Genomic DNA, 15561 nt, shown 5'->3' with positions numbered 1-15561 from the left:
CAGTACTTTCAGTTTGCTCTCCTGGGTCGAGGAAGTATGCTCTCTTGTTTGACACCATTAAGGCACTTTTCCAACTCAGCATAGATGGGAGCCATGAATGAGGTATGTGCATTAACAACAGCTCCGGGACTTGAAAGCCTAGTGTACTCCAGGTGCTTTACATATATTATCTTGAGTCCACACAGCAACCCTGTGCAATAGGTATTTATTACATCATTTTGTTGAGCGAGAAAGGAGAGCTCTGAGAAATAACTTGTCAAGTCCACTCAGTTTGCAAGTGGTAGAGCCAGGGTTTAATTTTTGCCTACCCTGTTTCTGCTACACTTTGCTCTAATATTGGCTAAACTTTGGGACAGAAGGACGTAGTGAGATTATGTTTTTGGTCACTTCATCAGGTATGAGGCTCTTTACTTTCTTTTTCTTATTTTTCTGTGGTTTCTTTGAGATGGTTAAAGAAGAGAAAAATATATGGCAAAGTCAAGGAAAGGTGCAGAGAGGTGTTTTCCCCTCTTCTAAGATGATGGTTTTTATTTATTTTGTGGGGAGGAGCTGTGAACTGCAGGTTTCAGGATTATGAATCAGGAAGAGCACGGAGCCAAGGATATGTTGGATAGGAGAAGAGTTAGTGTAGATTCTCAGATGTGTGAGGTGGTGTAGGTGCCATGACCCAGGAAAAGAGAGAGAGAGGCCAGATTCCAGCCAGCCATGTGAGCACCCACTTCAGAGAGCTTGGTAGGACAGAAAGAACCACCTATTGGTCTCCTTCTGCCTTCAAGGGAGAGAGGAGAAGGACTGTGTGTGTGTGTGTGACTCTCAGCATCCATAGATGACTTGACTATTTTTTCTTTTGTGAAGTTTTTCCCTATTTCTTCTGAACCACAGTATTAGGACTGCTTGCAAGGTTTGGGTACAAAGCAGGTAAGGAAGAGGATACTGCTTGTTCAGGCTTCTAATCATTTCTAGGCATGTCATATGCAAGCAATGCGAGAGATCTCTAGAAGTAATAATACCTTTATAGACCAAAGGAAGACATCAAGGTTACTTTTTTTCTTTCTTTTTCCCCCTAGTGTTTATGGGAGTAAGGATATTTCTCCCATTTTATGGCCCTCAGTTCCAAGTTTAATACCTCAGGCTCCCAGGGATTTAAAGAAACTATGAAGAAGATGTGAAGTTATCTAGATCCCAGAATCTTCAGAGAGTTTATTGACAACATGATGCCAGCTGGAATTTTTCCTTCCATCCTTCCTTCTTTCCTTCCTTCCTTCCTTCCTTCCTTCCTTCCTTCCTTCCTCCCTCCCTCCCTCCCTCCCTCCCTTCCTCCCTTCCTCCCATCCATAATATTTATTGAATTACCTATTATTCATCAGGCTAAGTATGTCCAAAACTTAGCTCAAAGAATTACCTTTCAATGTTCATACATGTATATTGCAATCTTGACTACATTATAAAATCCCCACTGAGTTCAGTATCACTTACATCACAGTAACAATCCACATGCCATGCTAAGTAGCTGGGAAGTAACTGAAAACGATGGGAAGAAGAGGAAACTCAAAAGACCAGTTGAAACACATTCCTCAGCTCTAGTCTATGAGCAATGAGCAGTTTGCAGGTGGATCTGGGATCTTTTGACATCATGGCACCCAAGGAAGGCTGCTATGGTCCTACATCATCAATAGATGAGATCAATATCAAAACAACAGAAACCTTACATGTCAACTAGGGGAAAGGTGAGGCAAGTTCTTTGACAATGGGATCTTGGTACAGGCTTATCACTCAGTGGCTCTTTTTAAAAGATAAGAAAATACAAAGGTTGAGAGAAGGAGAAAAGTCTCTGCTATCGCCTGGTCAATTGACCAAAGATGATTTAACTCTAGGCTCCCACCATTTAAACCATGGATTCTGATTGTATTCTCTTCTCAACATTACCACTTAAAAAAAAAAAAAAAAAAAAAAAGATATGAAGTAGTTTATAGTATAATCAAAGGAAAAATAAAACACAATAACAGGGTAAAGGACCTAATGGGAAGGACTTGAAATATATATGGAAAAAGAACATCTCTGTTTATAAAGGCTATAGCATTTGCATATGCAAAACTTAGTGCTAAGCTTCCTGACAACTTTGGTAAAGAAGGAAATGTTAAGGCTGATGTAACTCTTACAGTCTGCTGGAAAGACAGCTACAAATTATTCAGAATCACAGCCCTGAGCTGTGAGAGAATTTGTCACACGCCCCTCTACATCGGGGCGTCAAACTCTATATAATTTTGTGGAAAGATTTATATGCAAAGATATTCCACTGGCATACAATGAAAATCCTGGTATTTCTGTATTTATTTCATTTAAAACCAAGCTATATTTTATTTTTATTGGATTTATCTAATTAATTTAATTATTAATGTAATGATTGGAATTCAATAGCTGGAAAAATGAGTAAATGGAATAAATAGATGTTTACTGTAATTCACAAAAAATTTATTCACATTTCAAAACACGAAGCCAACTATCCATAAAAATATTACATCAGGGCTTCCCTGGTGGCGCAGTGGTTCAGAGTCCGCCTGCTGATGCAGGGGACGCGGGTTCATGCCCCGGTCCGGGAAGATCCCACATGCCGCGGAGCGGCTGGGCCCGTGAGCCATGGCCGCTGAGCCTGCGCGTCCGGAGCCTGTGCTCTGCAATGGGAGAGGCCACAATAGTGAGAGGCCTACGTACCACAAAAAAAAAAAAAAAAAAAATTACATCATTTATAATTCTAGTATAGATCATTAGCTGATACTGGTTCTGCTGTTTTCTGGAATGTCAGTCCTTCTGCTCTGGGCACTGGAGTAGCTGGCCCAATGGATTTCTATACTTTCCTGCAGGGTTTTGCTCCTCTCAGCTGAGCTTTCAGGAAGACCACTCTTGACTGGGGATTCTAAATTGTCGATAATTATGATTTCTCTCCCTACCCACCTGGAGCCATGGTCTTGCCCTAGGTTTTTGTTTTTTTTTTTTACATCTTTATTGGAGTATAATTGCTTTACAATGGTGTGTTATTTTCTGCTGTATAACAAAGTGAATCAGCTATACATATACATATATCCCCATATCTCTTCCCTCTTGTGTCTCCCTCCCACGCTCCCTATCCCACCCCTCTAGGCGGTCACAAAGCACCGAGCTGATCTCCCTGTGCTATGCGGCTGCTTCCCACTAGCTATCTGTTTTACGTTTCTTAGTGTATATGTGTCCATGCCACTCTCTCACTTTGTCCCAGCTTACCCTTCCCCCTCCCCATATCCTCAAGTCCATTCTCTAGTAGGTCTGTGTCTTTATTGCCCTAGGTTTTAAGCCTCTCCATATGCAACTTCAACGAATTCCTCCAATGCCTTCTCAGCCTGCGTCCATGGCAGAACTTTGCTTTGGGGATGGGAAGTGGGGATGTTGTAGGGGAGTTGCAGACACTGAATGCTAAAGAGGGACATTAGGGGGGCTCTAGTGAGGGTATCAGGCATAACAGAAGGGATGAAGGAGAGAAGAATTATAGACAGAACCAATGGTGAACAGAATTCAAACATGTGGCCCAAAGATATTGCTCTGTCCATAAAAATATCATTGTTTAGTAGAGTCAAAAAATACCCAGATTTGCATTCTAATCACTAACTACACCATTACCTTTGAAGGGAAATGATTTGTAACAACCTGAATGTTCAACTCTAAGGACTTGCTTAGATTAGTATGTGTCCAGATGAGGAAATATCCAATGACCATTGGCATGTAATGTCAAACAATTTTTAATGACCTGAAAAATATTCACAATACAATGTTAAGTTAAAAAAAGCCAGAGTGGGGCTTGCCTAGTGGTGCAGTCGTTGAGAGTCCGCCTGCCGATGCAGGGAACACGGGTTCGTGCCCCGGTCCAGGAGGATCCCACATGCCAGGGAGCGGCTGGGCCCGTGAGCCATGGCCGCTGAGCCTGCGCGTCCGGAGCCTGTGCTCCGCAATGGGAGAGGCCACAACAGTGAGAGGCCCGCGTACCGCAAAAAAAAAAAAAAAAAAAAAAGGTCAGAGTGAAAATTCTATATTCATCATGATCTAACTAAGAGGATCCTGGAAAAGACTGGGAAAAGTATACCAAATGTTACCATGGAGAGCAAAAGGGAAAAATTGACCTAAGCCCCAGTGTTGCCATCAGGGACCAGGCTGGGACTTTGACCAAGACCCAGTTCCATACCTGGTAGTAAACATGCTGCCCAAGTGTCTGTAGCCTAGAGCAAGAAGTCAAGGTAGTATGGATTTCTGCTTCTCCATTCCAAAGAAGACAAAAAGAGGGCGACATCTCCATCCCTTATCATTTCTATGGGTGTCAAGCACCATTTGTTCATGAACTCAGGGATAATGCAACTTTTTTGCTTTTGACTTGCGTGGGTTGAGTCTGAAGGTGGAACTTATAATACATTTCTGTCCCTGACTCTCTTTGTTCTAAGAATGCAGCTTCCTAGACAAATGAAATCATCTTAACAAAAACATGTTCAGTTAATTTCTGATCATTTAACATGACTATGTAGGCAGTGTCACATCCTCCACTCCTACTCAGACAAGCGTTACATACACCTGGCCCCAGAAATGCCCCCCCAGATTTATTATATCATTGCAGCTCTCCTCAAGACTTTTGTTTGTCTAACGTTGACCACTAGAAAAATACAATACTATGGGACATATATTGCTGAGGATTTAAGATAAGTTTTTGGCTTTCTGAATCACAAGGTCTACATTTTTTTCTTCTCTTTTTTTTGTGTAAGTGCCTCCCATGGTGCTTGGCACCTAACAGATGCTCAGTGGAATTGGTTATTTCTGTCGTTACCATGAGGGCGCAACAAAGTTCATATGCTATTGCCTGCTCAATTTCTCAACTTAGCTTGTCCAAAACAGAACTCAGGAATTCCACCCCAGTGAGTTCTTCCCCAAGACTTCCCTATCTCCATTCAACCAGTAGCTCAAGCCCAATCCGAAGAGTCATCCCTGACCTTGATTCTTCTCTTTCCCTCTCCTTCATGTCCAATCTATCAGCATATTCTGCTGGCTCTGCTTCTAATCGATCCTAAATCTTACCACTTCTCTTTGCAACACCATCATATTTCAAATAGACCATGGCAATGGTCTCTGAACAGGTTGTATTAGTTTGCTAGGGCTGCCATAACGAAATACCAGAAACTGGGTGTCTGTAACAACAGAAATTTATTTTCTCATAATTCTGGAGTCAAGACATCCAAGAACAAGTTGTCGACAGGGTGCATTTCTTCTGAAGCCTCTCTCCTTGGCTTATAGATAGCTATCTTCTCCCTGAGTTTTCACATAATCTTCCCTGTGTGTCTATGTCCTGATCTCCTCTTATACAGACACCAGTCATATCGAATTAGAGCCCACCCTAATGACCTCATCTTGACTTGATTACCTTCGTAAAGATCCTGCTTCCAAATACATTCTGAGGTACTGGCAGTTAGGATTTCAACACGTGGATTTTGGGAGGACAAAAGTCAGCTCGTTACACTGGTCTCCCTGCTCTCATTCTTGTCTCCTAAAGTCTGGTTCCCATATTCAGTCAGAGTAATCTTTAAATACCTTGGCACTCCTCCCTTCTGAAAATTCTCTGATGGCTTCCTATTGCATCTATATTTATCAATACATTTAAGATTTCTACCTCATAGGCCACCCCTACCCTCTGCAACCTCATCCGTTATGACTCTTGTCTGCTCAGCCCTTATGGCTTTCTTTCTATCCCCCAAGCATGCCAAAATCATTCCCACCTCAGTGACTTTGCACCTGCTCTTCCTTTTGGGTGAAATATGCTTCCTCCAGCTCTCCCTCAAGGCTGGCATCTTCTCATCACTCGGGTTCACCCCCAGAGTTACTGTTACATTCCTGGGTCGTGCTCCCCTCTCCTTTCTGCCCAACCAGTGTCAGCTGCAGCATGCACACCCTCCCTAGAGCCTCATCCTGTTTGATTTCTTTCATAGCATAATCACCATCTGAATTTTTCCAATTTTTTAATTTGTTTTTTTTTAATTGTCTATCTCCCCCACACTAATGTAAATTCTAATATAAATTCATAGCCCAGTAAATAATATTTATTTGATTACCAAAGGAAACCTTCTTCAAAATATTGACATAGCGTACCTCAAGGCAGCTTTTCATTTGCCAATGAACTAGCATCTCTTTACCATTGCTCTTCACAAATGACATCACTCATTCATTCAACAAATATTGATGAGATGCAGGATGATAGAGTAGGAAGAACATGGGTTCTGCAGTAAGCAGATGGGAAATTAAATCCTATTTCTACCACTTTGCTGTGTTGCCTTTTGCAAAATGTTCAGCCTCACTAAAACTTTGTGAATCTGTAAAATAGAGATTAAAAATACATTTGTCCTTACTTTAAAATGCATCAAAAAATAAGGTGGATTGATAGATATATAGAGGGATGGACAGATGGAGAGTGTGTGATAAAGCAAGTATCATGAAATGTTAATTGTAGAATCTGGGTGGTGAGTCTATGGGTGTTCACGATAAAATTCTTTCAACTGTTCTGCATGTTCGGAATTTTTCAAAATATATTGGGGGGAAAAGCAAATCAAACAAAACGACCTTGCAGGTTTGTTTTCAGGATTAAAGGATATGGTGTTTGTAAGGTGCCTAGCAGGGGTGCTTGGAGCCCTGCAGGATTCAGTAAATGCAAACTGCTGTTATCATTTTTCCTAAAATATGCTAAGAAATGTGGGAGGATCCAGGAGGAATAAGATCCCATTTCCTCTCCTAGTGGGGGAAGCAGATGCAAATATTCCCAACACAGGGAAGAACTGCTCTACTAAAGCCACTGCAGGGGCAGGAGGCTGCAGGATCACAGGAGAGGGAAGGACTGAGCCTGCTTCTGTTGGGAGGAGGAAAGGTGCAGACAGCCACGACATGTAGACCTTGAGGAGCTGTCCAAATGGGGCAGAAAAGCACGGGGCTTTGTTTAGTGATCATGTTAAATGACATCCCTTTCCAGCCTGCAATCCCTTTCCACGAACGTTTCCTTGAGGTTTTAGCCATATCTTTCCAACTTGGATGCCCGATATACCATATCATCTCCTGCTATAGTTAAACTTGGAGCTCTATCTTGGTGTGCAATGAACTTTAATCTTGCAGAGTGGAAACTTCAGTGATTAGAGGACTTATCTTTATTTCTGGGCTCCATCTTGGAAGAAAACTTGTTTTTTATTAGGATTACAGGGTACCTTAGCATAGCGTCACCTAGGAAGATTTCATAATGGGTCAAACCTTCTGGAAGACCCATGTGGCAAGCAACGGGGCCGGGGTGGGGAGTAGATTTACTATATACCTTTGTCCTCTAAATAGGAAGATCTGATCTGATCAAATCAACAGAATTGATCGTGGATGAGTGTTTTTCTCCAAGGAACTTGCAGATGAATTGAATATATTCATTTCTTGCAACTGATGTTATTTCTTCCTGGAAAACCCAGGAAAAAGGTGTTTGAATGCAGTGTAAAATTCAAGGTGGCCAACTGTCAGCCAGACAGAGATGTGAAACAAAATCTTTCTAGGTCATGTAGCTGTAGCTACATTCCAGGCATTCCCTCATTCCCTCAGCAAACTTGCACGATTTCTGTTCTGCTCTAGGCCTTGTGCCAGAAACTGAGGATGTGGTGGTTCAGAACAGGCCTCCCCAAGATGTGCCACCTTGACATGTGGATTGTTTTGAGCTAAAGGCAATTGAGACCCTTTGGACTCAAGAGAAACTACTGCCCCTCCCTTAACTACCTAGAAGAATTTAAATTGGAGATTTTTCCCAGAAAAAGAGTTATTTTCAGAGATAAATTTCATCTAAGTCACATCTGTACAGCAGGGCAAACAATTATCAAACACCTGCCCTTCTTCTTGTTGCCCTGTCACTGACCCTCCTGTCCTTGGAAGCCCCAGGCCTCTGAATCATTCCTTAGCTCACGATGGCATTTTTACCTCATTTTACTTTTCTGTCTCTGAACCTCTCACATGGTGGGAGTTCTTGTACCTATGTGGGGTTCTTGTAGCTATGAAATGAAATTCAATTTTCTCCTGTTAATCTGTCTCATGTCAATTTAATCCTTAGATCAGCCAGAAGACCCTATGAGGGTCGAGGAAAGTTTTCTTCCTCCCCAATGACTTAGACACATAGGAAGTCGGCAGGAGCTCACAGGCTAGCGGGGTGGACCAACACATGCAACAAATACTAGCTATGTGATCAGGGCCAACAAAGATAGATGAACAGGGGTTTGGGATGTCCAGAGGAGGATGGACAGAATGAAATTGTCTCGGACGTATAGAAACGCTATAAACGCATTTCTGAGTAAAAAACAGAAGGCCTTTGCTTCATTCTTTTCCTTAGAAAATTGTCAACAAGGAAGGATTTGTGCTTACTTTTAAGCAAACAGTGTCAAACATGCCAAACAGAGCTTTAACACCTAAGGAACTTTAAAACAGATTTCACTGAAGTTGTGTTGATAAAAGAAAGGAAAGGAGAATCAATGAATATGGAGCATTTATCTTGGGCCAGCACTTAACAGAAAGCATTTCATTGAATCCTTCCAACAACGCTGGGACACACCACTGGGGAGGAAAATGATACTACAGTTAGTAAATGCGCTTAAAAAAAGACAGATTATTCCATGCCATGAACTGTACCATGTTCCTTCTCCAATACTATTTTATTTATTCTTAAAAATCCTTATACTCTTAAAAACTGGGCCCCCAAACATGACAGGACTGCATTCATCAGGAATCTCACTTCTAGTTATTTACCCTAGAGAAATGAAAGCTTATACTTACACAAAAACCCGTACACAGATGTATACAGCAGCTGTGTTCATGCTGCCAAACACTGGAAACAACACAGATGTCTTTCAGTGAGTGAATGGATAAACGGAGGCACATCCATACAAGGAAGTACTAGTCAGCAATAAAAAGGAACAGGTTACTGTTATATGAACCACCTTGGAAGTTTCTCAAAGGCATCATGCAGCAGGGAGGAATTCATCCTCAAAAGGTCACGCTCGGTCTGATTTCATTGAGGTGACATTCTCAAAAAGACAAAACTACAGTGATGGAGAACAGATCAGTGGTTGCTGGGGAACAGGAATGGGGAGAAGGTGTGACAATGAATGAGAGCAGTGGGGGAGTTTCCCTGGGTGATGGATGAGCTGTTCTGTATCCTGATCGTGGCGGAGGTTACACAAATGTATGCGTGTGCTAACGTTCGTAGAAATGGACACGAAAGGCAAAAGGTCGATCTTACAGTATGATAATTTAAAAATAAAATTAAAAAATATAACAGGGCTGCGATCAGCTGTGTTGGTTTACGTTCAGTTTTCTCTTATGCTACTATGATTCATTAGTCATGAACATGTTGGGCAAAATCAGGTATGAAATTATGAACCTTTTGCTTTGTCCTGATGTCATTCCCCTCTTTTACCAACTGCATAGGCACCAGTTGGAGCTACTGGAATATGCCTTGTGAAGGAACAGATGCAGCTGGTAAGAGGGGGCTGAAAGTTGGTGTGGCAGGGACACCCACCCTCACTGTGGACAGAAACCCAGGCCCTCCCCAGTCAGTGCCTCTGCAGTCTTGGAAGAAGCTCTCCACACCTCCATGTGGTCACATTGCTTCCTTCCATCTTTGCCTCTAAGCATTTCCCTCCCTCCCTTTCTGCCTGAGAAAGATCTGGTGTCATCTCCCTTTAAATCAGTGGTTTTCAATCTTGACTGTGCGTTGGAATCACCTGGGAAGCTTGATAAAATCCTGATGCCCAGGCCAGGCCCCGGAGCCATGAACTCAGACTCTCTGGGGAAGGGCTCAGGCAACAGTATTTTTAAATGTCCCTGGTTGATTCCAATGTGCAGCCAAGACCAACAGGCGCTCACCCACACAGGTCTTGGGAAACACAGTTTATTCATTTACTTACACCAGACTGCAGGGGAGACGCGGGCTCCTGCCGGTGTCGTGTTTCCAACTTGCTCTGGAGGACTCCCTTCCTTTGGGGGCTCCTTGCTCTTATTTGCTTCCTGTGTCTCCAGCCTGTGAATATTGTCACTACCATTCTCCCCCTCTGCTCAGCCCTTCGGGATGGATCACTGGAGTGACAGTCTGTCCAGCTTTTAGATTCATAGAGATGCAGCCTGGGGCTCTGGTGGGGAGGGGATTAAGTTTGTAGGAGTCAGGACCTGTCTCAGCTGCCCCATGGGTTTGGAGCTCCGATCTCCACCCTTATGGACAGGGTGAGTTCCGCCTCTGGGCTGCCGAAACATCTTGTCCACACCTCTGTCACAACACTGACCGTACCCATTGCTGCCTTTACGTGTCTGTCCCAGATCTGTTTGGGGGGAATCACTCCAAACCCTGAGAGGACCATGGGATTGATCCCGTTTCTACAAGTCCAGGACATTTAGAAACAACATCTCGGCACTGGGTCTAATCCCCATCAGCTCCCGTCCTGGGCCCTGGACCCTGCTTCTCATGCCCCTGACTCCCAGCTCACGTGGGACTGCAGTTGCCACATGCCGGTCCCGGGAGTCCTGACTGCTTCAGCTTCTCCTGGCTTCGGCTGCTGCCTATCAGGTTATGGTCACTAATTCCTTCCTTGATGGTCTTGCTCTCCGTCACCTTCTCCCCTCCTCCCCTTCTTCCTCTTCCGCATGCTTCAGGCCCTCAGGGACACAGAAAGACTGACAGAGGAATTCATTTCTCAGGTGTGATTTAACTAGTTGTAAGAAGCATGTCCTCCCCTCCCTTCTTCCCAAGTCTCCTACCCTCCATATCCAGGGCTCACTGTCTGGTGTAGGTAAATGAATAGATTCCAATGCAGCATGAGGAATGTCCTAAGAGAGGGCTGTATAAGAAGCTGTAGGAGATAACAGAAGGAACACTTGCCTCCATAGATGTGTGGGGGGGGGAAGAGTTCACACGGGATGTATTCAAGGAGGGTTTTGAAGGATGAATAGGAGTTCATCAGTAGACAAGGGGGAAAGGGCATGCCAGGAAGAGGGCACAGGTCAGGCAACAGCATACCTAAAGAAGCAACAGGCAATCTGTCCCTGTCTGATTTCTTTCTGAACTCTCTTTCATTCAAAATCATCTCTGCCCTTAGACTTTGTGGGGGAAACACTACTCTACTGAGATAGATGATTTGAAATGAAAATCTCTTTTACTTCCCTTCTGAGGGGTCAGTGGCCAAACAATTGCAATTTAGGAAGAAGGCTTTACTTAAACCCACATTTGATGAAGTTTCAGAAAGGAATATTTGAGGAAAGTATAATTCACAGATTTTCCAAGTTAACTCCTCCTTAGTCTTTGTCTTAACCTGAAGACATTCTTTGTCCTCAAAAGAAACAGTCACTGGCCTTGGAGTTGGCTTTTGCAGTTGTGCAGCCTTTGAGGTGTGCAGCCATGGCCTGCACCACCTGTTCTTCTATAAGATAGCAGCAGCAGCCTCAGCTGCAATGGCAGAGCCAAAAGATGTGAACCCACATCTTCCTCAGAGACCAAGGATGAGCCTGAAGAATGGGACTGATTGGACAGAACTTGGTAGGTGAGCAGGTGTGACGAATAATGGAAACGGAGGGGCCCAGGATGACCTCCAGGCTTGTATGATGGGGTGTGGTGGGGGTGATGGGGCCAGTTGCTGGATTGAAGAACCCATTCTCCAGAGCATATTGATGGGAGGCTGGAGAGAGAGGCTTGGAAACAGGCAGAACCCAAGGATTTCTAAAAAGTAGGAAGCAGGAGCTGTGATAATTTCTTGCAGCAGGAATCTTCTGGGCTGCGAGCTGCTGCTGGGAGATAAGGTACTGGAATAACGTTCTTTGGCTGCAAACAGTAGCAACAATTATATAGCTACATTGGAAAGATAACAAATTTTGATGTGAGATACCAAGGCTTAGGCTCAAGGGGATGTGTGGGAAAGCTCTTGGTGAGTTCCACATTGGCAACTGGGTTGCAGGGAGAATGGGTTCCCAGCTGCACTCTTTTCACACCTGGCTTTATGCAGCGTCACAGGGGGCCTTGTGCAATCCCATGTGGATCCATCAGTCTTGTGTGTAAGGTGTGTTTACATGTCCCCCAAACGACCATTTCTAGATACTCCTGGGGTCAGAGGTGTGAACGACACAGGTACAGATTGCTCTTGGAAGCTTGACACTAAGGAAGAGGTCTTGGAAGGCCTGGACTTGGGCTGTTTGGGCAGGAATTCCAGATCATGGTTTCAGACACTCAGAGCATGGTCTGGAGGTGGGGAGTAGGTATGAGCCAGGGGGACTGTGGACGCCTCATCCCGTGGGGAGGGCTGTGGCCAGAGGAGAGCAGTATAGGGCCTGGAAAGTGCACAGTCCAGAACAGGGGGCCCTCTTGCCTGTGTCTAAGAGAATATTACTTGGAATTACACTAACCAATATGGTAGCCATGGGTCACATGTGACTATGTACATTTAAATTAATTAAAATTAAATAACATTTAAATTCAATTCCTCAGTTGCTTTAGACACATTTCAAGAGCCCCATGTGGCTCATAGCTACCACACTGGACATCAGAGATACAGGTTCTTTCCATTTTCATAGAAAGTTCTACTGAACAGCACTGGTCTGGAGGCTCAGAGAAGTTGAGTGACTTGTCCAGAGTCACAGAGTAGATAGGTCTGGGGCTGAAATTTGATGAAAGTCTGTCTGATTCTAAATCCTCTGTTCCTTTCCCTTCCCTGACCTTGAAAAAACTAACTTTACCTCTACCAGCCTGTTCCTTTATCTGTAAAACAAAAGTAAACCCCTCAAATGGCGGGGGTGAAGATTAAGTGAGATCATGTCTATAAAATGTTCACAACAGAGTAGATTGTTGGTTCTCAGTCAATTTGATTTCCTTCTCCAGCCTCAGCAGGTTTGGGAAAAGAAGTAGTGGAAGGACTAAGAAGCTCTTTCTACTTCAGATACTCAAAATAAGAGAAAAATCGTTTGAAAATGGATGAAAGTTGCTCCCTGGTAAACACTTCAATGATTATACACACCTACATTGGAAAGACAACTAATTTTGATGTGAGATACCAAGGATTAGCTAATTAAACTCCAAAGCCAGAATTTTTGTTTGAAAGATAAAAATAATTTCTCATGCCACTGGGGCTTTTTTTTTTTTTTAGAGGTGGGGGGAGTATATTCATTTTCTGATTATTTATAACTGAGAGACAGGGAAGAATCCATTAGATGTTAAAGCTCCACGCTTAATAGCTGAATCCATTTTCTTATAAATGCTACTTTCAAAATTAAAAAAGACATGCTTCTGAAAATGTGTTATCTTAGAGTGCAAAGTTATGTAGCCTTGACTCACTGTAAGGATGCTGGTCAGAGCCTTTGCCCTCCTGCTCTGTGACCTTGAGAGTTCCTCTCCCCTCTCTAGACTCATGGTCCCCTCTGGGAAGAGAGGGATGGATGAGGGCTTTTCACCTCTGATGACACAATTCTTTTATAAAGAACAATCTTTAAAAAAAATTATTTTAAAAATTAGAAGGAGCTGGCTTTATTGTTCATACATCACCAGTGCTTAGACATGTTTAAGAAACATCCTGTCTACAGGGGAAGATTTTTGTGCCATTTATTTGTAAAAGTGGGAGATGGAAGTTCTTTTCGTGTTTTGCTACATCATTGATGAAGAAAAATGAGAATTTGCTCTTCTAGATGAAAAGAGAATGTATGTGTCCTTCACTGAGAGAAGTTTTCTAATAGCCATAATGCTTCAGATATCCATTCATTCATTCATTCATTCATTCATCTACAGATTCAAAAAATATTTATTTAGCTCTGATAATGTGGACCAGGCGGTGTTCTAGGCACTGGGGAGGTGACAATGAGCAAAGTAGACAGAGCTTTTGCTCATGGAGCTTACATTCTAGGCTGGGAAGACAGATCAGCAACAAGAAAAGAATTAAAGATGTGTCAGGTGTGCAATGTATCAGGTGATGATAAACACACTAAAAAAAAGAAATCAAGGGTGAGTAGATAAAGTATGTTGTGGCTGGGGAAGGCTGGTATCATAGATGGGGGATCAGGGGAGACTTCTTTAAGGAGGCGACGTTTGAGTAGATTCTCTCTCTTCTTTTTTTTTTTTTCTACTGTACGCGGGCCTCTCACTGTTGTGGCCTCTCCCGTTGCGGAGCACAGGCTCCGGATGCGCAGGCTCAGCAGCCATGGCTCACGGGCCCAGCCACGCCGCGGCATGTGGGATCTTCCCGGACCGGGGCACAAACCCGTGTCCCCTTCATCTGCAGGCAGACTCTCAACCACTGTGGCACCAGGGAAGCCCTTGAGTAGATTCCTGCATGAAATGAGGATGTGAGTCTGGTGCAAGAATGTTCCAGACAGGGGCAGCAAAAGCAAAATCTTGAGATGGGAGAAGACTTCATAGGTTTGAAGGCTGATGTGGGTGAGAGCCAGGGGTTGAGCAGGTAGAGCAGCGGGGAGGAGGAGGAGGGAGAGACCAGAGCATGACCGGGGACTAGATCAGAGATCAATCAGCAAACTATAGCCTGTGGGCAAATCCAGCCTGATGGCTGGGTTTTTAAATAAAGTTTTATTGACACACAGCCACCGCTGTTCATTTACTCTTGTCTGTGGCAGCATTCACACTGCAATGGGACGTAAGTAGCTGTCACAGAGACCTTATGGCTTGCAAAGCCTAAAATATGTACTATCAAGCCCTTCACAAAGAACATTTTCTGTCTCCAGCTTTAGACAATCATTTCACCTTATTTTCAAAGGTGTTGTGTTGCTATGCCATCATAACATGTCATAAAACAGAATATAGCTGGTTCTTTTTTCTTACACAATTGAGCATCTTGGTATTCTAAATGACCTACGTTTTAATCTATTTCTAGCACATTATGCTTTCCATTTGATCTACCCTCCTTTCTCTCTGCTTATCTTTTTCTGGATTATTCCATTTCTTCGTATCAATGCATTTCCCTCTCACTTCTGGTTTGTTGATTAAAGAGACACAAATAAAATTGTACGGCTGAGAAATGTCTTGATTAGGGTTTGAATCTGAAATTTTATTTTCCACTAAGACAAAGCAAAATAATTGAACGGTTGAGAAAAGCAGCAACATTGAACTTCCAACCTGAGAACTGGCCTTGCAAACTAAGGAATCCATAGAAAGCCAAAAAAAAAAAAGAACAATCCAAAATTAACTAAGAATATAATAACTGAAGGCTTTGTTGTCTACTATAATATCTGGAATTGGTATCAGTTAGAAATGATAACCTCCATATTTTTCTAATTTTTTTTATTACGTATTCTGGTAAAAGACACAAACATAAAATTAACCATCTTAATCATTTTTAAGTGGCCAGCTCAGTGGCCTGAAATACATGCACAACGTGTCACCATCACCATCATCCATCCCCATAACTCTTCATCTTGTAAAATTGCAACTCTGTCCCCATTAAACAAACAACTCCCCACTCCCCTCCCCCCAGCCCTTGGAAACCACATTGTCCTTTCTGAGTATTGACATTC

Source organism: Delphinapterus leucas, chromosome 3, assembly GCF_059928025.1.
Source record: "Delphinapterus leucas isolate spDelLeu-1000000601 "Yukka" chromosome 3, BTC_Dleu_Yukka2, whole genome shotgun sequence".
Taxonomy (NCBI): domain Eukaryota; kingdom Metazoa; phylum Chordata; class Mammalia; order Artiodactyla; family Monodontidae; genus Delphinapterus; species Delphinapterus leucas.
The sequence above is the reverse complement of the archived record's forward strand: the minus strand, read 5'-3'. Positions refer to the sequence as shown.